General features: G+C 38.3%; 1 protein-coding gene across 4 annotated transcripts in view; it reads right to left on the minus strand.

Moving 5' to 3' along the window:
• lrfn1 (leucine rich repeat and fibronectin type III domain containing 1) overlaps positions 1–24,785 on the minus strand; it is a 198,203-nt gene that overhangs the window by 123,282 nt on the left and 50,136 nt on the right. The window contains exon 2 of one of the 4 annotated variants that reach the window (XM_032545401.1): positions 22,587–22,679. The exons of the other annotated variants lie outside the window; for them this stretch is intronic. The gene's annotated coding sequence lies outside the window, so the exon portion shown is untranslated. The remainder of the gene's footprint in view (positions 1–22,586; positions 22,680–24,785) is intronic. 4 annotated transcript variants of the gene reach the window in all.

Below are 24,785 nucleotides of genomic sequence, written 5' to 3' on the forward strand. Positions count from 1 at the left end.
TTACATATTGTTAAAATTGGGCACAGATTTGCATACGGGTTCTCTAATCATTTTTATTTAACTCAAAACGAAGAACCAGCGGTGTCAGGGCAAATTTACAGTACAAGAAGAGAAAGTGAAACATCTTGTTGGGACGCATGACGATATTCTGTAGAGTCTTGGATCTCCAACATCGCTAGTTGTTTTGGCCCTGATGCCTACGCAAATCATTAAGGAGTAAGTACATGTTGTTCTTCACTCCAAATCCTTTATTACGTTAGGGTAAAACAAAAAATTTGAGAAATGAATAATGTTTCCGCAGCTGTCTTCCCAGACAAATCCCACAAAGGTGTAAGGGGTTGAGGTTTGTCAGGGAATATGATTTGAAATGATGCAACAATGTTACAACTAAAAAAATATTACTCTGTTTAGTATTTGTTTGTCATCCTGATCTGTAGCACAATAGTTTTCCACTAACTCCCTCTTCCAGGTATATTTTCTGTATCACCATGAACCTGCTCAGCTTTTTTGAAGGGCTGGGGAAGTTAATGGGTCACCAGTTAATTAAAGGGTGCAGCTATAGAAAGCAATGCAATCAGACATGTACACATGTTTTGGTGCTGTGGAAGGAAAACTGACTACTAAGAGAGTCCCACACTTGAAATCCCACTGAAAAGCAGAAATCTTTTTGTCTTGAGGCAGCAGTGCAAACAACATGGTATCACGCTGGGCAGAAAACACTTCATTTACACACAACATGCTAATTACAGAACAGTAAAGATGAAGCTCACTGATAACATGAAAACTCCTGGGGAAAGCATTTTTAAATTATTCATACATTATCACAGCTAAAATCAGAGCAATTTTAGTCATAATATGTAGTTTAATCCAAATTATGTCGACATACTCAATTACATACATTCCAATGTGATGAAAACAGGCAGAGTTTGAAAAATGTCTCACTATTATTAAAAGTCTCTAAAGTGATGTTAAATTTTTTTTAAGGTTTTCTGTGTTGTCCTTGCTAGCTATGGCTTTCCTTGCAACACAAACATGTTTGTCAGAAATATATTTGGTTGTATTTGTGATCATGGTCAGGGCACCAAAACAGTGAACCACTCTTATCGAAAACTACAAATAGCTCGGTACAAGTGGCATCTCTGTAGCTAGCAGAAATGCCACTATAGCTAGTCAAACATATGCTCTGCTGGCTACAGTGGCTCCTATGCTAGCTATATTAGCATCTATGCCAGCCACTCTAGAGAAGCTACTGTAGCTATCATAGATGCCACTGTAGCTAGTCAAAAATCTCCTCTGCCAGCTACAGTAGTTTCTCTAGAGTGGGTATGCCACTGTAGATAGCATACATGACACTGTACTACTGTTGATCTAAGCTAGCTCCAGCATAGATGCAACAGTAGCTACAGTGACATCTATGATATGCTACTGTAGCTAGCATAGATGCCACTGTACCTAATATTTAGCAGGTGTTTAAAACTGTATGTTAAAGTATAAATTGTTCTATAAATATAGTTACAAGGAATACACAATAGAAACATTTTAAGTTACATTACTGCATACTATTTAACACAATTGTGTTGTGTGTAGAAAATAAAGGCAATAGGATCAAGCAATACATAATGTATAGTGGCAAGTTCCTATTTGTCCAAACGTGACAAAACTACTCCACAGCAAAATCACTAAGAGTTTTGCTGTAACAGCACCACAAAAAGACGACAATTTTTATTTTCCCTACTTCACTCAGTTTAGTAATTTGTTGAAACACCTGCTATACAACCTTTGTTTCAATTATGATGCAAACTAAATAACCCAGCAGAACGTCATTTCATACTGAAAGCCGGCGTGTGGGAGAACTATTTCAAACTTAAATGCGGATGAGGAGGAATTAATTTACAGCTAACAAGAAAGGTTTCATATCTAAAACGCTTAAAGAGAGCAGAGGATTCGCAAATGCTATTCTGACTGTGCATTCCTAATCTATTATTAACGCCGCAAAACAAGTTCCACTGAATGTCACACACCAAAGACCCTCAATGTAGATTTTGCTATGAAAATATTCCCTTCCTAGAGGGATCTTCTTAAATAAAGGCTGCAAGGACTGGATAAATTTAAAGTTAAGCTGGACATGCAGTGAAAACAGCTACAGAAACACGTTTTTAGAAAACAGCAGGCAGCTTCCCAAAAACATCAAGTCCTCAGTTCCAAACCAAGAATTAGAAAATCAGTCATAAATTCAGAAACTGTCACTCGGTTTGGCACAGAGAGCTTCCATCATCAAATAAAGACACTGAATATTCAGCACTCAGCTTCAAAGAATCAGAGTTTGAATACAGCATAATGCGATGGCAATCAAAGGTTTGGTCATCCCCGGACAAAATGCGTTTCCCAGAATGCAGAGAAAAGAAACTCATCTCTGAAAGGCATAAAGCTGGACTCAAAAAAAGTTGAAGATCTTTTTTACGTTTCAGCGAAATTATCAAATCTCTTTTGATCTTATGTAAGTAGAATAAGTTATTAAATTTTGAATGAAAATAAAAGATTTTAAAAGGAGCCGGAAAAAAAAAAACAGAGTAAACCGGGATTTTCCAGTTTAAAAACTTAGCAAGCAATAAACAAAGGTTGCATTTAGTCATTAGCTTACAATAGATTACCCTCAGATGGCTAAACATTAAGCGATAATTTGCCTTGTGGGACATTTTCCAGTTTTGTTAGCATAATGTATTTTGGCTAACTCTTTAATCTAGAGAAAATCTGACTGAAAAAAACACTTTAAGGATGCAGTTAGCATTCTATCTAACCAAAACAAAAGCCTTTGGAGAAAGAATATAAGGGCTAGGGTTGTCTCAGGCTATTTAAATATAAAAGAAATATTTTCTCTAAAGAAAATTTACCCTTTCTGGAATCCATAGTATGGTAACATTTTACACAATTAAAACTGAAGAATTATCTTTTTGTGTGACGGCATTTTGGTATCAGTTTAGAAAAAAAAAAACACTGTGAAGGAGTGACGGACAAGACAGAAACGTTGTGTAAGTCAGTATTGCTGTTCTGTGTGACGGGCTAACAATGCTGCGCCGGGCGTCTGATTCACAGCTTCAAAACTGTCGTTTAAAACCGTTGCAGTGACGCAAATGAGGACTAAAATATTTTAGCATCCAACTTTTGAAAACACAATCTATGATTTTATAAACCTATATCGTACCAGGTAATACACCATAAAAGTTGATCTCAGTGCTTTTTTTAAGGTTGTAGATTTGAATTCTGCTGCTAAACTTAGGTTCTTTTTCATAATTTTGAAAGAACTTTTATCTGGTTTATTATTTACTGACAAGAAATGTAATTATGCATCATTTGTGATTTATAAAACCTTTATTTCTCAAAGTAAAAAAACTATCTTGTACCAGTAGGATCCTGCTTTAAGAAGTCACCTAAACGGAAATATTATAGACTAAATAAAGCTTCTTTAAAATAGTAATTTGGGATTTCTCAAAAGTTTGTAAAAAGACAGAAAGTAGTTTGAATTTATTTTTTAAACACATTTTTCTGCTCTGATGTATATAATGCTTAATATTGTGTACTATCTCATCTAGTGCTACAATCTATTGCCTAATACCATTTCCTTCAAGTGAAAATAGTACAAAACATGATTTACGTAACAAAAAACTATAATGAATTGGACAGTGAGTTCAGCCTAAAGTAAATTCAATCATGTTTAAATTGCTTTACAGCTGTAAGAATTTCCACCAAACCAAACCTGTGTATCATGTTTTATACGAGCTCAGATTGCTTTACTAAACAAATGAACTAACAAAATATTCATCTTATTCCAGTTCCAGACGTTCATCTTAACCAGGTCCTATGTATTTCTCTAAAAACCTTTTGACGTCAGAAGGACTTGCTCACGGCTTCATTGCAATTAAAGAACCACATATTGCTAGGAAACAGTCGAGAGTTTCCTCTGACTTAGCAGGACTCATTATTTTATCGGTGCCTGACTTGTGATAAGAATGTTTTCCGTGAAGTAAATCTCAGTGACCTCCACAGTTCCAATTTAGAAAACCTTCACATTTTCCCTTCTCACATAGAAAAAAAAAAACAAGTCAGAAAAAAGTTACATGACGTTAATTTATACTACCGCGAACTGAAGGAAGATCTCAAGCTATTTTCAGCATTTCTATTTTAAGAAATCACTCTTCAATCACGTCGAAGAAAACGATGAGTCAGATGAGTATGAATAGAAAGGCTTGAAAAAATAAAAATACTTCTTGTGACCCATGAAGTGACCTGAGCAGCATACTGAAAATGCTGTGCTCTTATTTACTCCCCGCGCTGGCTGCTGCAGTAAATTTTCATGTCTGATAAATGGCCGTGCAGTTTGAATGGACTCGCCACAAAATGAATCTAAACTATTTCCTTGAAATCCCAGTATTTTCAACAGGCCGCAGACATATTTTTACGCCGTGCCCTCCAAACGTCTGGAAAACGGCCAGCTTTGAGTATATTGCGCATTTTTTATTTGATGATTTTATTGCTTCCCCCTGCAGCCATGCAGCTCGACCCACAGCAATGCCGCAGCTGGGCACGGAGAAGGGCTAACATTCAACACAACTTCTGTCTGAAATGGAAATGTAACACAAGTAGTCTCATTTACTATGTATAAGAAAAATTGGAAATTTTTTGGGAACGGAAATGTTCTGTGTTTTTTCACGGAATCCTTACCGATGTCTACCGTAAATGCTAATCTTAATAGAAATTCACGTATTTGATCAAAAAGTTTCATTTGTGGCTGGGATCTTACTGTGTGTCAAAGCTCGTTTTCTGGCTCGCTTTGAATTTACAGTCAACACGGCGCTCCTCTGAAGGAAACTAAAAAAAGAATGAAATTTGGCATCTGTCTGCCATGAAATCAAAATTCCCAGCTCAGGTCCAAAAGCAGGTCTGAAAAAAAAAATATATATATATACAACTTGGAATGGAAACAATCCTCGTTTCTGACTGCTCCTGCGACAGATTCCAGAGGAGCTACAGCATATGTAAATAATGGCAGGGCCCCTACGCGGTGTGTGTGTGTGTGTGGAAAGAGAAGTGTGGGTGTACAGTAGCACTAATGGAAAGCTCCTTTCCATCAGGAAGCTTTCAGTCTCCTTATGAAAGCAACCTGCTTTCATTTTATTCCCTTCTTCTTCCTGCAAAGGTGAGTAAAGCGCCGTGTTTCCAGGAGAACACAAACGGGTTAAGGATTATTATTCCTGTGTTGCTTATTTCTTACAAAAATAATTTATTCTGAAAATATTTATTTTCACATTTTGTGCTATTACAAATCAAACCTGAATGTTTTTTATCGTCTTTTTTTTTTTTTAAAAACTAGTAAATGTGGCGCATATTTAGGAAGTGGATGGAAAATGATCACAGTCACAATGAGTTCCAATTAATGAACCACTAAAATTGGCCGATTGTTATTGCTATTACAAATGTAATGTAATGCAGTCACAGTTACACAGCTACCTAAAAAACAGTAATAAAACGTTCTTATCACTTGTATCGTTATCACAAGATCACCATAAAATATCGTAATAAAACCTTCAGTCCATATCGCCCACCCTCAGTCATCTAACTGAGCTTGAGCTATTTGAGAAACAAAAGAATGGACGTACATTATAGCGGTACGCAATCTATCGCCTACATTTCAAATAAAGTTTACTTAAGTTCGCAGTCATGACGTGTCAAAACGTAAAAAGGTTCTCGGGGGTATGAATATTTAAGGCGGAGTGCATCCTACAGTGTGCTTTCAACCTTGTTCCTGTCTTTCCCTTAGACTTTTGGGAAAATGATTGCTCTGAATAATTGATGATAATGAATCATCCGTAGCTCCGAAACACTTGAATGTGTCACATTTTGAAAGCAGCGCTTTGGTTTTCCTTGTCTAACATCACATATTGTCACAGATACTGCTCATCTCACCATAGTAGCTCACACTGATCACTGGCCCATGGCTGCAAACTCATTCATGACTAGGTGAGCCCAAACAACAACCCTGCACAACAAGAGACATGGAGTTCCTAAACTATTTCTAAACAACCTCAGTTAGCAAATTACTGGCTGGTCCTGGCTTAATATATTTTGACTGGGGCTGCGGCTATCAGTTATTTTAGTAATCGATTATTCTGATTGATTACTTAGTCGATGAATCGTATGAAGAAATTGGGACATTTTGCAAGTTTTTCACTAAAGCACATCAGCTTCTTTTTTTTTTAAATGCAATATCAGAGATACTTTGAAAAGTGCAGATAAACAAGTAATTCAATCCCTTTTCAAATAAGACAACGATCATTTTTATTGCCCAAAATCCAATCAATCAATCAATCAGTCAATTTTATTTGTGTAGCACATTTCAGCAGCAAGGCATTTCACAGTAATTACATCATAACAATAGAGTAGCCCTCCTTGAGAACGCTTGGAAATATCTGCAGCCAAATAAATTCTTCTAACATGGGTGGAAAATACTTGCAGACAATGGTTTTCTTTCATATTAAATGCAAAACTAATATGTTTTTTAGTAGTTTTAACCTAATTATTGTTCCGAGTTTGTTGGCCGTTTCTTGAGTCCGTATATCCCAGTTAGGCCTGTCACAATCATTTTTGTTGGACAATAAATTGTCCCAGAGGTTATTGCGATAAACAATAATATTGTTGCATTTTTAAGTAATGCAATGGTAATAAAACACATCCTAAAATATCAATAAACTTTAAATTCTAATCAACATTTAACACAGAAACTGGAAGCCATTTAGATATCCAAAATAAATTTTAAAAAAAACAACAGAAACAACAAATGAACTGAATTGTAAAGTATCTGGAAACAAAACTGTTCTTGATGGAAAGAAAAAAACTATAAGTCATGCAAACAGAAATTACTGCGCTCGTTTTGACTAATCATGCAATCGATTGATTGTTTTGCTTATTGCCACAGGCCTAACTCCAGAAGACAATTAATCCATCACTAAATTAGATGACGACTGTTTAAATAATCGATTCATCACGATTAATCCAATAACTCATTTCAGACCTACTTATTGAATTGCCTTGTTGACAACGAAAACTACTTTTGGACGGTAAAGAAATAAGACATGAGAAATAAGACCCAATGGGGAAAAACTACCTCTACCTTTTTTTTCCCCCCCAAGCACTGCGAGTTTGAAGTGTGCTACATGCTCTAAATTTATGACAAAGAGAAGGTGAATGGGAGCAGCAGACAAGAAAGAAAGAAAGAGTACAGACAATCAACATAAATATCCTGCAATGGGGTCTGAAGGGAATGCAGCAGCAGCAGGGACCGGACTGTCAGCCAAGGCTCTGATTAATGACAGCTCCACAGTCCGGAGGTGGTGTTTATTCGCAGTCATACAGCTCTTCACTCGGCCCTGGGCATCGCAAAAGTAGATTACTCCTCTGCACATTCACTCATTATAAATCAAACGGCCTGACATTACTTCCAGGAATTATCCTTCCCCTGTCTGCACCTCGGCGGGAACGTTTTGCGAAATAAATATATCACGTCGCGTACAAGACAAATAGAATTAGCTTTTCACATTAATAGCCGGAAGAGGGATGATCCTTTTCATTCCAATAAAAGAGTTGCTCCGTTCTGCCTTCGACGTAAAAAGGGTAAGAGGTGGGACGCCGCCCAGGTAAGCAGGGTCATTTTTTATGGTAGCCACGTATGCTAGCAAGACGAGCTTTTTGGGGGGGGGAAGGGGGGTTTAAGCGTGTAAATAAGGTTCTTAAAACTTTGGAAATCATTTATTGGCATACACTGACATTAACTTGAGCTAAATGGTAGTTAGAATAAAAAAAAAATATTTCTATTTGGTAAATGTTGAGCCTGCCTCCAACGCCAGAAGAAAGCAGTCTAATATTAAGCTAGCAAAATGAGCTAAACAGCTGCACTCTGGCAGAATGGGTTTGTTTTTATGACAGGTAATCATTAAGAATGGATTGCAATTTTCAAATCAAGCAATTTACTCTTGACTGGTGTTTGGGCATATGTGGGCCTCTTTAATGAAGAAAAGCCAGGTTCAGCACTGGCTAATTTTTGATCAATTTTCACAAACTACATACCGTACACCACCGATCCGAGTTCAAATTACACACAGGGTGTTTGGTTCCACCAGGTCCGGTGCTAATACAAGTGTGGAAGTTGTTGGTCCTCTGTCCTCCTCCGGTCTGGCCCTGCTGTTGGCGTGAGTGGATGTGTGTGTGTGCATGAGTGAGAGGAAGTGTAAGTTTTGCCTTTCTGTCCCTGCCATCCCTGCACAAGGTTCCAAAATTATCACAAAATTCAAACACCAGCTGTTCTCGCATTCCTGCACATTTACTCTCTGTCTGTGCATGAACCGATTTTTATGCTCTTATTTTCAATTTCAACCACAAATGAGACAAACAAAAAAATATATCAGTAAACAAGGCTTTCCCAGTGTGTTTCCTAATCACAACAAATCAAAATTATTTGCTTAGAAAGACTTGAATTTTATTGGAGGACAGAACAACTTTTGACGATGATGCAGAGGAAGACATTTATGAATGAAAATGTTTAGTACAGGATGAGATTGAAGATCAAATAATTACCAATTGAACACAAACTAAAAGACGCAGCCACTTAGCAGTTAGCTGCTAACTGTTAGCCACAAAAAGAAGAAGCGCAAACTGATTGTGGATGACATTAATTTAGAAGGATAGCAGAGTTTTGGAAAGATGGAAGTAGAAAGCAATTTACATGTTTCTCATTGCGGGAGAAACATTCTAGCTGGAGTTTTAATGCATCAAGTGTAAGAAATGTTGTGCATATCCAATCATCCTTTGTGTGTTGCATAGGTTGGCATGATGTCCTTCACACAAATCCTTTTCTCCAAACTTTATAGACCCCTTATGCCTCATTTGCAATGAGGCATAAGGGCGGAGCTACGTCCACCAAGGTGTTTTGCACAGCTGAATGGCTGCCACGGGAGATTCAAGTATTTCTGAAATGGTAATGAAGGAATCAAGGCAACACTCCAGGTATGTTTTTTTTTATCCTCCAGGGGGTCTTTTTGTGGGCTCTAGTGTCCCTTATTTGACAGTGGGCTGACAGGAAATGGGGAAGGATAGGGGGGGAAGACATGCGGCAAATATCGTCGGGTCCGGGAGTCGAACCCGCGACGGCCGCATCGAGGACTCAAGGCCTCCACATATGGGTCGCGCTAACCCCTACGCCACCACGGCACGCCCCCCAGGTATGTTTTTGATGAAGTAATAAAATTATAACATGATATAAAGCTATATATATATATATATATTGTATATTGTGTATAATCTGTATAATCTGTGCATATAGCTCCCATATTTATATTTATACACAATATCTATATCTCTTGCTATAACCCCTTATAGTCCATACATACATAGTCTTGTACATCTGTAAATAAATATTTATATCTCGTAGAGCACTTCTGGGTAGATGCAAACTACATCTCGTTGCTTGTACTTGTGACAGTGCAATGACAATAAAGTTGAATTCTATTCTATTCTATATATACAGTACAGACCAAAAGTTTGGACACACCTTTTAATTCAATGAGTTTCCTTTATTTTCATGACTATTGACATTGTAGATTCACACTGAAGGCATCAAAACTATGAATAACACATGTGGAAATATGCACTAAACAAAAAAGAGTAAAACAACTGAAAATACCCCTTATATTCTAGTTTCTTCAAAGTAGCAACCTTTTGCTGTGATTACTGCTTTGCACACACTCTGCATTTTCTTGATGAGCTTCAAGAGGTCGTCACCTGAAATGGTTTTCACTTCATAGGTGTGCCCTGTCAGGTTAATAAGTGGGATTTCTTGCTTTATAAATAGTCATGAAAATAAAGAAAACCCATTGAATTAGAAGGTGTGTCCAAACTTTTGGTCTGTACTGTATATATATAAGGAAGTCAAGAGAAGAAAGTCTACTAGGTCAACTAGAAGGAAACTTCGGCACTCTTTCATTACACATCCTGCTCAAAAGCAGGGCTGCTTGGATTTATATTGGATTTATAGTGATGGGATTAGAATCACAATAAGACCTCTGACACAAACGGCAGATAGCGGGAGAGATGAAGAAGCCTTGTTTTGACAGGCAATTGCAAGAAGCAGCATATTTGTAATCTCTGAGCTGTAAAGTGTTGATATTAAATTGTCACATTAATGCCAAAGTTGTTACAGTAAATGACCACCCTCGAAGCCGTACATTGGCACGGCATTCTGCACCACAATCATTTATTTTTCATCTCTGCAGCTGTCCGTGTTGATGCTCATATCTGCGGGCTGATTTAAAAGCACAGCCTCAAATGTTGGCCTACGCACACTGGAAGAAATCTAAATCCGTATTAAATTACGGCCCTGTTTGCAAACTCGGATCGTTTGTTGTTTTTTTTGTTTTTTTTTCGAAAACGCCATCACCGTCAAAAGGTTTATGACCTCTGTGTTCATTTTACACACTTTTGTCCTTTCAGCGCAGACAGTAGCGACGAACAGCATTTGTCACATAGCCGTCTTTCAAAAGAACGCTCAGACGTAGCTGCGGAGGTTTTTGCTTATAATAATCTGTAGAGTAATCCTACATGAAAATGCTTTTGATTTCTGGTTTTGTTTGTTCCCCACAGCTGCAATTGTGAGATTACAAGAATTACGCACAAGTTCAAATATTAACAGTGTTGAGCTGTGAGAAGCAAAGAACAGTGTTTTGTCCACAATTGCGTATTACGTGTGTCAGCAGTGCTTCAACTCACCTCTTCATCTGTTAATGCCTTTTTTTTTTTTTTTTTTGAAGTTCTTGTAGCTAAAACGGTCTAATTTGACTCTTGGGATCGTCTCTGTTGCTAGAATTTTGAAGCCATGCTGCCTTCCTAGAAGTGTCTCATTGTGTCGCCCGACATTAGCAGAGCTCATTGGCTTTATTTCTGAAATGGCCCCACTACAAAGGCTTCCCGCAGTTTTCTAACAAATCTATTGTTAAACGCCTGAGATGTTTGGCTGGTGCCAACGGGAGCGCTCTGAACGGGTGCTCGCTTGTACTGGAGCAGATGAACAAGGCAGGGAAGAGGGAACACGGCCAAGGATATTATTAATTGTGTGCTATATGGTTTTAGACATAGAAATTTGATTGATTATTGGGTATTCAAACAAGCTGGAGAACCACTTGGCTGAATGAATCGTGGAGGCCACAGTTTTGGCCTCTAAGCAGCGTTTTGTAAAAATCAGTTTAGATTTTGTACAATGTGACACGCCCACATCTCACTCAGTTACATTTACTATGTTTTTCTTTTCCCCAAAAAGTTACTCTATTTTTTTACATATTTTTAAAAGTAGTTTTACTCCACCCCACCTTTTACTTTTACTTGAGTGAAATTTCTGGATACTCTACTCAATTTGAGAAACTTCACCGAATGAAGAACAAGCATATTTTAACTAAACAAGCATTAAAATTTGTTATTTGTCAATGTGCTAATGGCGGAAAATACAACTTATTGTTACAGGAAAACCTTTTCTCCGGCATCATTGTTAGCTATGCTAACTAACCCTAGCATTGTTGGCAGGCTACGTTGTGGAGAACCAACTGTAGCTTAGCAACGAGCAAACAGGAAGGAATGAACATGAGAGTGATTGACAGCAATAAGACCCTCCCCCTGGCTCTGATTGGTTGTTTATGACCGATCAGAACCAGGAGACCACTGGAAGCACTGGGAGAAGAAAGGAGCTTGATATTTTTTCTCAGATTATCTGTCTTATACTGTCACCACAATAACAATATCAACTGCTATGTAAAAATGTATTTTTAATAAAAGTTACATACTGCAGTTTTATTCCTTTCTCCTAGTTGCTTTTAGGTAAAAAAAAAAAAAAAAAGTCAATGATTTTGCAGTTGCACTTTCGTTTTAGATTGTTGTGGCACTCAACTACTTCCACCTTGACGATTCTGGCCCACATGGCAAAAGCGTTTGCACTCTTCTGCTTTAAACGTTCCATTAACATGCAGCAGCAGAGAATAGAGAACGGATGAGGGAGAGTAAAAGCAGACGGGAGCTGGGAGATGGAAAATAGCTGGGAAGGTGGGAGGGAGACCAGGACGCTGCACGAAGAGAGAAACCTGACGCCAACATGCACAACGAACAGAAAGAAACATTAATCGAAAGAAACAAATCCAAAAAGCACAAACAGTAATAACTGCGCAAGTGAACTAACACAAAGAAACAAACTGAAATTGCAAGATCTGGTAATTAAGCAACAAAGAAATAATCCAAACAGAAACCCAAAGTTCAACCGCCCACATGTAGTGACAAAGTTAATCTCCCTCTCTGAATTTAATAACCAGAATAAATAACTTTCTCATTTCTACTCCAATTTATTTAAGCATAATCAATTTTGGAGATACAAAATTAACTTTTTTTTTTTTTTTAAGCTACTCTAACTTTGTTTGTAGAAAAATCGCTCCAGCAGCTGCCTCCGAGGGACCGACAGACGCTCAGCAGCGAGAACAAAAGCCAAGGTGGTGAATGTATTTTTCATGCAAAGCCGTGCCCTGTCTTTCACATGCGCCACTCAGATGCATTGACAGCTCTCTTTGCTCTCCTTAACTCATGAAACATTTAGTGTGTGTTTGTTGTTGTGCGCCGGGGAGATTCAAAAAGGAGTAAGCGGTTGTTGCTGCTCTTCCCAAAACTGTACTGCCGGATCTCTGACATATTTCATTTATCTTTTAATCTACCATTTCTGTTTCACATTTCTGCTTTTTTATCCATTCTTTTTTTTGGTGTTATAGAGAAGTATGTGTTTAAATATCAAATCGAGACGCACTGCAGTGATTTGTTGTCCTTGACTCCTCTAATAAATCCTTCCACGTTCAATTAGCCGGCGCATTTGTTTTGATTATGAGCTAGCTACAAAGCGACGCGGTCAGGACTCCAAACACCTGACCTCAAACTCCAGCCAAAGTTTTTTTTCGTCATGCTCCAGCTTTGAAATTCTCTTTTTCATCTGGCAGCAAACTCTCCCTTTGTGTTCTCATGCGTACGAATTTTGTCCCAAGTTCGACGCTTCTCGTGAGCCGCAGGCCTGTGTAACATTAAACCTGAATTGTTGTCCTCATGTCGGCGCTTTGAAGTGAAAATGGAGAAACGATTTAGAAACAACTTACCATTACAGCAAAACTCTTAATCAGCCATCATATGTGGCTATGCCAACTAGCCTGAGCACTCACGTTAGACACTGCTATCAGAAAAACGCTACAGCGTACCCGAGAGCAAGGGGGAGTGTTTGAGCATGCGTACACAAGCATGATTGACAACTCTAAGGCCCTCCAGAGCCTTTCAAGATGGCTCTGATTGGTTGTTTCTGACCTAGAGGTGTATTTCTCCACATGGAAATAGGACCACAGGGAGAAGGCAGATGCGCTTGACTTTTTCCACAATTATCTAGGGAAAGTTTTAACAAATATGTAAAAAAAAAAAAAAAAAAAAAATATATATATATATATATATATATATATATATATATATATATATATATATATATATACATATATATATATATATATACATATACATATATATATATATATATATACTGTAAGTTACACACTGCAGCCTTAATGGTGCTCGTAACCCAGAGTTTGGTTTTCTGGAGACTTACTGTATGACCATATTTTATAAGGTTTTTCTGGCTTTTGTACACCCAAAGTGAAAGCTGTGTCCGGTTTGTTGGCCCAACATCAGATGAGACCCTGAGGGTTTGCATGGGAGACACCCCTCTCCCTCAGCCGCGTTGCTCATGAACCATACATAGGTTTAGAGATAAGGAACAGCCCTAAAAGAGCCCAACCTTCACTGGAAACAAGTCTTCTTAGACAGGCAGGTTGTTTGGCATCTCCAGGCACTGACATTCAGCTATTACTGGAGCAATCCACACCTGACTAAACGGCAGCCAGGATGAGCTGTCTCCACCCCAGGTGCAAGGCCATGCTTCTTGACCAGAAAACACAGGCCCCTTTAGGGTCGGTGGGTGTTAGTCTCAAGATCAAAGATTTTGGTGCATAGATGCACATCAACTTGTGCCTTTTATATGTGTTGGATACGTAGTAGGGTTGGCTCTGATTTCCTTAATTTTGGGACATCGGTGACTGGCCAACCATTATATGTGAAACCGGTCTTTTCCTCTGATCTCATCTACCTCAACAAAGGTCTAAAAATCAGCCACTGACCTTATTACTACATTTAGCAACGTTTCAGACAAAGAAAACCGGTATCAGCCAAAATCGGAATCAGCAGGTCAGGCTTTTGAAAGATCGGTAATCCGTGATCAGCAAGAAAGTTGCAATCAGTGGACTCCTTATCCGTAGTGCTGGACAAGATCACTGGACTTCAACCGAGGAAAGGTTTCTCAGAAGTAGTTTAAAAAGAAAAGTTGAAAGAATTGTTGGAATTTGTCCTTTGGCATGTCGGTGCTTTGACTGCTGGCCAGACCCACCTGAGTGGGCTGTTTCATAGAAAAAGATACGGTGGTATTTTTTAAAATTCCTTCATCCACAAAGAGTTTGGAGTAGAACTATTGCTATTCTATGATGAAATGAATCAACTGAGAAGGTTCGGGCATCTGGTCAGGATTTTTTTCTAGATATATCCAACTGAAGCAGTGCTTCAATCTGGGGTTCTCTATGTCTCAAACGCAGATATATATATATATATATATATATATATATATATATATATATATATATATATATATATATATATACAGTACAGACCAAAAGTTTGGACACACCTTTTAATTCAATGAGTTTCCTTTATTTTCATGACTATTGACATTGTAGATTCACACTGAAGGCATCAAAACTATGAATAACGCATGTGGAAATATGCACTAAACAAAAAAGTGTAAAACAACTGAAAATACCCCTTATATTCTAGTTTCTTGAAAGTAGCAACCTTTTGCTGTGATTACTGCTTTGCACACACTCTGCATTTTCTTGATGAGCTTCAAGAGGTAGTCACCTGAAATGGTTTTCACTTCATAGGTGTGACCTGTCAGGTTAATAAGTGGGATTTCTTGCCTTATAAATAGTCATGAAAATAAAGAAAACCCATTGAATTAGAAAGGTGTGTCCAAACTTTTGGTCTGTACTGTATATATATACAGTACAGACCAAGGTTCCATCCATATATATGGATGGAACCTCACATTTCTTTGACTTGTGGACAATAAAAATTTTTAACTATGTTGAACTTTATTACTACCAGTCATGCTATGCACACATGCAAAAGACCACCAGCAGTCGTTTCTACCTGCACATGCTGACACCCTTAAAGCTTCCAGCAATTAGCTTTTTATGTCACACAACAGACGGACATTAATGTGAAAAGTCTGAACTTTTTTGCCAGCAGAAAACCGATGCCAGTTACTCGACTCCTCAGGTTTTATTCTGGCTCTGTCTCAGGTGCGGGATTCCTGACACGACGCCGGCTCCTCGAGATGAGAGCCCCGGTTTGATGAGGATGGGAGATATCGCCCCACTTTCTGTTTATCCCCCCACGGGAGCGGTCCTCGCTCTTTCCTCCTCGCCTGGCTGAAAACAGAGAGCCGCTCGCTCGCTGCACGCACGCTGGAACAACTGCACTAAATACAGCCCTGCAGTTACCATAGAAACCAGCCCTGGTGCACCCTGACTAGTCCCACTGTATCTCATTTTGCAATTGACCCAGAAAAACACTGGGAGGTTGATGTTTAGTTTTCTTCGCAGTCGAAATGGTTTTTGGGGGGTGTTTTTTTTTTTTTTTTTTAAAGGAGAGGCGATGCAACGGGCAGAAACAAAGAGCTGGCCGGCGGGATGACGGATCAGCGCAAAGCAAAATGTCTTCTAATGGAGACCGAAGGGGGAGGAAGTTGATGTGGGGGTGTGAGAAGGATAGACACGTATACACGTGAGAGCAAGTGATGAAGCCAAAGACGCTGCAGGGAGAGTAGATTTACACTGACAACAAAATCGAAAAGCGCTGCAAGCCTGGCAATAGCTAAACTGAACCGGACAGCACATGATCACACTTGAAATAAATCAACTTCAACTCCTGCTGGCACCTTTCGGAGGATAAAGGACAAAATGACACCATTTTTTCCTCTTTCTTTTTTAAGAAATTGTGTGGCAGTGCTGTTTTAAAAGTTACATAAGGCAAGGTGCTGCATTGCATCAAAAAAAGGGTTGCTTTAAGCCCTTTTTTTTTTTTTCATTTGTACACGGTTAACACAATATAGTGCTAACAACACAACAAATTTATCGCATCCTTGAAGAGCAAACAGCTTTACCGACAGCAATCTCTGATTTTAACGACACACTTTCCTTTTTATGTTCCTATGTTAGGAGCCCGGAACGTCCAGGCATCTCACAAAGTTACCTCATTCATACTGTGCTCTCTGGTCCACTGGGACGTTATTACACTGTTCAAATAGGTCACAGGCAACCCATTATACCGCAGCCGAGCAGCATTCTGCTAAACGCCATAAAGCATCTGCATCATCGCCGCTCCTTTTACGAAAATAATGCCACGTAATTGTTGTTCGTTTTGGGGGGCTGTGGGGGTTTTAGCCATTTTTGTCTGAAGGAACTGTTAATATTTAGATACATACAACCCGAATGGCAAACAGATCTCTGATCGTTGCCAAATTTTTCATCAAGGAAAGATAGCTTGTGGTTATCAACATCCGCCGCCAAGATTCAACTGTCAATAGCATGTTTGAGATCGTGTCGTATAGTGGTGCGCAATATGGACTTTAAGTTCTATCCTGATATTTTGTGGCATGACTGTGATAATGTTAAAAGTGGCAATAAGACCTTTTTACTGCTATTTTTAGGTACTGCTTTTAAAAAAGATACAATTTGTAAAATGCTTCATCGGGACACCAGTCACATAAAAAAAATTTGATTTGTATCACTAAACTGCACACAGTAATTGCATTTAATCGTATATTTCATATTTATCGATACCCTCATTGAACAAACAGTGGAGAAAATAGTAAAACTAACAATCCACACAGTTTTGGGGGAATTTAAACATCAATAAGTGGCATTTATAAAAACAATAAATCAATTATTTATCACAACAAATGAGAATTGATAAATGCATAACACCTTCTTGATCAATTTAAAGTCCAGGGTTTGACTATTCAACTCGAAAACTTTAATTGATCAACTTTAGCTTGCTTAGCTAAAGTTGAACTTTAGCTAAAAAAAAGCTTTAGCTAGCTTGCGTGGGCCAGTGGGAGTGAGAATCTCCCATCAGCGCATTTTTACAACTGATGCTATTTTATTTTTTACTGAGTAACAAGACATTTGCAGGTAGATGCTCTGTTTTGTCTTCCTTAGGAAACAAACCACAAAGAGGAGAACACTGCACAACAGTCTCTCTTCTTCCACAACACCCAGCTAACCTGCAGATGCTTTCCACTTCAGAACTGCTGCTGGTACATTGCAGTTTTACACTTGTGGTTGGATGGTATTCTGTCAAATGATAACATTGGTGATTTACTAAGTAAACAGAACTCAAAAAGTCAGATAAGATAATAAAAAAAAATTGAATAAGGGAACCCAAAAACACCAATGAGGAACTTCTGGATACATTTTCTATGACAAATGTTTAGGCTAGAAAACAATAACAAGCTAGTAGTGCTGAAGAAAGAATAGCTGCATGTTGCATGAAAGGGTGTTGGTAAAGCCTTCGTTTTGTACACACTCATACTAGGTTTGTGATAATGGAAGCTCATTTGACTTGTTGGCATTTGTATATCTTCAAGACTGGCTGGAGTGTGTTACAAAGCAAAAACTTTGAGATACAAATGAAACAATAAAAAAAAAAAAAAAACGATAGCTTCAAAACAGCAACAATTTTAAATGATTGAGTGAAAACACAGACAAATTTCTAATTAATAGAAATTTGCCTCTATCACCTTAACCAAGATAAGGTACTTTATAAACTTCAGGAACAAAGCAAAGTATGCAGGCTTGAGACTTGAGCCTATATACTAAAGTCCCTAGTATGTAGGCTTACTTTAGTCTATAAAGTGCAGAATGGCAAAAAGTATTGAACTGTGATTAAATTTATCAATTGTTTATTATAAAACTGAAGTCACATTAAATACTAATATAGAATATAATTTTATTTAGTACACTTTTATGTCATATTTTTCATCTAAATAGCCTCATATCCTAAATCTCTCACATTTCTATTCCAGGTTATAAAAGTCCCATCAGCCCGTTTTTATAACTGATGCCATTTTATTTTTCACTGAGTAACAAGACATTTGCAGGCAGATACTCTGTTTTGTCTTCCTTAGGAAACAAACCACAAAGAGCAGAACATTGTACAACAGTCTGTCTGCAAACCGTTTCTTTGGTCTTCTTGTGCAACAGTCACTGCTGAGGAAGAGAAGACGACCTCTCATTCCCTCACATGTTTACAGACACTAAAGGGATTCAAACCCCCGATGCTCTAACCTTTCGCTGCCCACAATTCTATTATCTCTTTTCTGCAAAGAGGAAAATGACTGGCATCATGCACATTGCAGGACTCCCAGCTAGCTGTTGAACTTTCAGACTGGCTATTCCTTTGTTGTTGTAATAGCCTAGCAAACACTGAGCAGCTTTTAAAAGCCACCCAAACAAGCTTTTAATTGATCAAGTGCACTTGCAAATTAGGGTAATTTTCTTCCAGTCGTTTTCTACCATTGAACGGCAAAGCAGCACCATGTTCCCCGCTTTGTTTCTGCCTTAGCAGTGAAAAATGAACAGTGCTTGCCGTGGGTTTTTACCCTGCAGGATGGGGCCAAGCCATTCCTATGCACTTACGACCTGACAGGATCGCATTACACTGCAGGAAATCTTCAGTACTAAGTACTATAGCCTAAGACAGTGGTTCCCAAAGTGTGGGGTGCGCCCCCTAAGGGGGGCGCCGTGCCATTGCAGGGAGGCACAGGAAGCAGTATGGATGAATGAAAAAAACTAAAAAACAAAAACAGTTACATAAAAGTGTTTCACTGTAAAGATGGTTTGTGGTGTGTTTTGTTGCTCGTGTGAAATAAACTTCTTCTGATTGGTTTATTTATCTATTATTTATTACTGGTTCTGCAAGATAAAAAATCTATCTATCTATCTATCTATACATTCATATCCACACATCCACATATATGCTGACTAATTCAATAAAGTTCAATATTTTAGAAAAGTTTTTTTTTTTTAGTAAAACACTGTGTTTAAGTTAATTACACGCAGACAATTCAAAACATGACCGTTACTCTCTACTGTCTTCAGGTGTGAGTTTCTGTGTTGGGCTGTGATGGACTGGCAACAACCTTTAAGCAGGTATTAGGCATTCTCTTCACTAAGCCCACATTTCTAAATAAAAAAAACAAACAAAAAGAAAAATAGTTTTTTATTGGTCTGAAGTGATATTCTAATCCTAAATGTTGTGTTTTCATTTGTTGTAAATAGGAAATTATCATAATTAAAGGTGTGGTATTATGTATTTTCCATCCATTTTAAAGCACCATCAAATAACTTTGTTACCTTCAGTTGTTATGAAAATGTTGTATATATATCAAACATAACTTAAAAAGACAATTCCAATTGGGCAATTTGACCAATTGCCCAATAGCCCAATTTGGACCAATTGGACACATAACAAAACTGCCTTCCCATTATGCCGTGCAGAACAACTGTTCTTAGGAGTGTTGGACTAAGAAATAATTCACATAATGAGCTCAGCAGATGCTCCGTTCCACCAGATGCTTGCTAAATGCTGCTAGTCTGGAGGAGCTGAGTGAGGGAGGCGCAGCTCCAAGGAGGGGCTTTGTGGAAGTAGGTGGAGCTTTGTGAGAGCAAGTGTTTAGATATTCCAGGAATTCTCAAAACACAGAAATGTTTCAGATGATTGATAGAATGTCATTGTAACATGACATAAAGCTCAAAATAGACGATTATATCCCCACACCCAGAAATAAACTCTTGAAAAAATCCATTTGTGTGTAATTAACAACATTTTTGCATCTAGAAAAGACGTTCCTTTAGCCAAGATAACTGTTTATTTTCTAGAAAATGTAGAACTGCAACTTTTTAATTGCTTTTGCCAAAAAAATGAAAATCCTCCTGATTCAGTGTCTAAAAAGATCACAGCCAGCTTTAACCCCAAACCGTAACAATGATGTGAGTAATGTCAAGCAGCCTCATTCTTTCAGTTTCAGTCATTTCAAATCCCAATCACTCAAAGTCTTGATCACAGGATTACAGGGGAGGAAAAAAAGACATTAAGAGCACATAAAAGTGGACATGTCTGTATGGAAATGTTTAATGCTAACTGCACAAGACGGGCACTGACAAAATGAATAAAGCAGAGTTCCATTTAACATAAATACATTGATAAATCCTGCAAAGGTGGGATCCAGTGGGATGTAAAAGTTTCCTCCGGGGCTCCAGAGTAACCTTTCCACTAGTAGGACCAGAGTGCATATAAAGCGTGGAAGAGCAAGGGACACGAAAAAGGGAAATTGTATTTTCAACCACTTTACCAGGCACAGTAACAAGGATGCAAGAGAAAATAAAATAAATTCATATACATGTTATACTTGCGCAATAAACTAAACATCAGAGCTTTTAAATCTTACATCCACAAACAGGTGTGTGTTTGCAGCTTGAGATCTTGTCCTCGGTATTATACCAAGAAAAAAGTAGAAAACTTTTTGTCAGAAATTAGAAGCAGAAACTTTCAGTGATAAAACAGAAATATCCTTAAGTTATTTTTTTCTCTTTTTTTTTCAAAAACAGAATAATTTTCCTTAACACTCTCAAATTTCCAACTAGAGCCCATTTTAAACTACTAAATCTGACAATGATACTTGTTCATTGGAATCCTGAAATCTGCTGACGAGAGAAGCCACTTGATTTCTTTTGTTTTATTTATCGCATTCTTACATAAGGTCAAACATTAATTACCGTAATTCTATTCTTTAAAGATTCCGTCTGAAAAAGTAACACAAAACGCTCACCAATGACTCCCGAGTCTTTGAAACAACCTTGGAAAAATAAATAAATATTGAGAGAAGAACAAATGAAAACTGCTGGTGGCAAAATAAGAAATTTAAGCCATTCCAGCTTTCATCTTTATTTATTACCGAGTCTGCCTATTTCCTGACATTGTTGAGTCATCATGTGCAATTTATCAGGTGACTAATACCTGATCCAACAACACGCACGCTGTGATTATACAGTACACATTAATTCGTGGATTAGATGAAAGCTGTTCGTTGTTGGCTGCTGATGTACAGCATATGGAGTCACAGCAGATATAATTAGCACGGGTGATTAACTGGCCAGGTTAAGCGTCTTGCACCATGAAGGCCCCCATGAATCTATCTGCATCCAGGTATCAAATGGCCTGTTCAGCACATAATGTTATCTCCGAAAGTCAGCGGAGCAACTAGCGGCGGTGACACATCCGCCAACGGCTTGTGGTTACGTGGCTGAACGTGAGAAGACGGTGAGACATGAGCCGGCGTCACCGGAAAGTTCCACAGGACGACGGAAATGTCACAATGCGACCACTAAAGGAAGCTCTCGTGGGTTACATTGAAACTTAATGAGCACAACCCGTCCGGTTAAGTCACGGGAGTGAAAGGATGCAAGTCCTAAACCACTAGAGCAGGGGTCGGCAACCCAACATGTTGAAAGAGCCATTTTGGATCAAAAAAACAAAAAAACAAATCTGTCTGGAGCCGCAAAAAATTAAAAGTCTTATATAAGGTCTATAATGAAGGCAAAACAAGCTTTAAGTGTTTATATTAGCTATATTAGCCTATTATCAAAATGACTAAGTGCATACATAATTAGCATTCATGTTTAAATGTTTATTTTACTGCTGTGCGTCCTGGATGGAATGACGCACCACATGACTCTGTTGTTGTGTTGCTGCTGCCGCTAGTCTGGAGGAGCTGAGAGGAAGAAGGTGTGAGGTAGAGGCGCTCTGTGAGGCCGGAGCTCGACTGAGGACTTAAGCTCCACGGCAGCGTTTTGAGTAAATAGGCAGAGCGTGGCGTTAAGGCGCCCTCTCAATGGTTGCCAAGGGAGATTAAAGGAATCCTTAAAAACGCACAAATGCATCACAGCAATACTTCCGGTATGCTATAACGTGACATACAGCTCAAAAAAGACAATTTTGCAAAAATACCTCTCATTAAGAGCAATGAGAACTATTAAATAGGGTTAAATACACAAATGATATGTTATGACCGAAACCATTATGTGTAAGGTTGCTGATTTGACAGAGGGCCAGCACTTATTTTGTGGCTTTTTCTTACAGGACAGACCACAAAATACCATTGCTATAGAACCTGACTATTCATACAGTGCCATATCCAATCAAATTAATGTAAAGTTTATTGCACTTCATGCTTCACTCCACTTATGAGCTTTGTTAGGACGACAATTTCATTTTCCACTAGGGCGTGGCACCCACACACACTGGCAAAATACCTGGTTTAATGACGACGGTATCACTGAGTCTGACTGGACAGGAAACCTACTGGAAGCCACTGTAAAAGCCATCTGGTATTTCCATTACTGTATCTGTAAGAGAGATGCACAAGGAGGCCTATTGAGTACATATACTAGGCAGCACACTGCAAAAACACACAATCTAACCAAGTACTTTTGGTTTGGTTTCTAATGGAAATATCTTAGTACACTTGAAATAGGACAACTAATTTGCAAACAACTTTTCAGCCAGATATAGGAGCTTGTTTTAAGTCAACAATTCCTTAATATTGATGCAAAAGTACTAGTCCCACAGGCAGATTATTTCACTTATAACTTTGTAAAAATATCTTGTCATAAGTGAAATAATCTACCAGTGGACTTAATATCTTTTCATCAATACTAAAGAATTATTGACTTGAAACAAGCTCCTATATCTTGCTGAACAGTTACTTGTAAGTTAGATTTGTCTTTGTTTTTTCAAGTGTGCACTAGAAACTAGACTAAAATACTTGGTAAGATTGTGTGTTTTTGCAGTGTACATGAACATAATTTTTGGAGTTGGCCAACATTTCTGTCTTTAATATGTTTTTATTGATCTAATATGGCGAGCATTTGAAATTCGGGATTTCGTCACCGGTAAGCCACCCGTCTATGTTTAGAATAAATAATCCTGAGTCGGTTTTTGAATCGAGTCAATAAAATGAACTGACTTTATGGGTTTGATTTTAATCTACTGAGATGCACCTGTGTATGATGAGTGATTAGCTTCTGTGTGTTTTTGGCCTTTTTTTCACCCACATTTCCTTAAAAAAAATTTATGTGGAAACATGATTGCCCCATTAACACAGTGCTGTCCAACCACAAAGTGGAAAGAGTGGACTGCATGTAGAGGTGAGAGGTCACCGCACTGCCAGAGGCTGCAGTGGCAATTTCACAGAGTAATTTCGGTCCAAAAAGACGGACGCTTTCACCATTAGATGGTGCTTTTGTGAGGCTCCTTAAGGGCCAATCGGTGCCTTTAAGTGTCACTGGATACGTTTTGAGGAAAGGTAGAGCTCCACGGCAAAGTGAACTCCAGACTGCTTTTACTTTCTCAAACTCGCTAAACCTCTTAGCGCCTGCTGGTCAATTGACTCCTCTTTTTTTATTTCTCCTCTTTTTTGGGGGGGGAGTGGGGGAAGAGAAAAAGAGAAACCACACTGTCACTCTGCTCTTTCGCTTCTGTGTCTTTTCTGTGTTCCCACTCTTACGTTCAAGTGACTCCAGCGATGAATCCCTTCGTACCCAAAAATCCAACCTGTTCTCAGAAACAGCAGGATGATGAATATGCAACAGGACAATGATCCATTATCTAAATGTCAGTCAGTAAGCGTGCGCTGACAGAGACATGCCTTTCGACGGTGCTACACTGCATGCAGGAGGACCCTTTAGTTAGACTTGAGTCACTCAAAGGATAATTTAATAACCTGCCATAATGGCTGTGTTTTGATACTAGAACTATACTTCTAAGCCTTTGGCCTCTGTAAAAGGACTCTGTGACACTTTATTTTATTTTATTTTTTCTGATTTGAGTAAGAATGAGGACTGGTTTGGATGTGAATGAGCTCATCCATGAGTCCACAGAACCTCAAGGACGGCTGCCAGTGTATCATGGACTGCTACCAGTAAGAGGATTTTGTGTACAAAACAGAAAAAAAAAGGACATTAGGCCAAAAATCACCACAGTACAAGTCGAGCACAACCTCATTAGAAAGCCACAGTTGTGCTATTTATCTTTGAATATTTTATCTTTTTGTGTTCTGTATCAGTATAAATGGAGTGTAGAGGAAAGTGTAGAAGAGAAAAAATAAAAAATAAAATAAATGTTCATGGCTTCCCCATCAATATATTCCTGTCTCTGCACAGCAGTAAAGCATGAATAGCACCAAGCTAAAATTGGAAGCTGCTCACTTTCCACTTAGTTAACCCTTACATGGCAATTAGGCCAAATTAGAGTTAATGACAGCAGATAGTTTGTAATGATCACCAGCAGATGGAGTTTGCCCATCTGTCAGGCCACTTCGTGAATTAATATGTTCTTTCTTTTTCTTAGATATTTAGTTCAGTGCAGGATAAGGACCATTTTTTCCACTCTGCAGGCCTTTGTATGCAGACTGGGTGCTATCTGTTGAGAAAGCCTTTTGCTGAGATAATAAT

The sequence above is a fragment of the Xiphophorus hellerii genome, chromosome 18 (genome assembly GCF_003331165.1).
Source record: "Xiphophorus hellerii strain 12219 chromosome 18, Xiphophorus_hellerii-4.1, whole genome shotgun sequence".
NCBI classification, from domain to species: domain Eukaryota; kingdom Metazoa; phylum Chordata; class Actinopteri; order Cyprinodontiformes; family Poeciliidae; genus Xiphophorus; species Xiphophorus hellerii.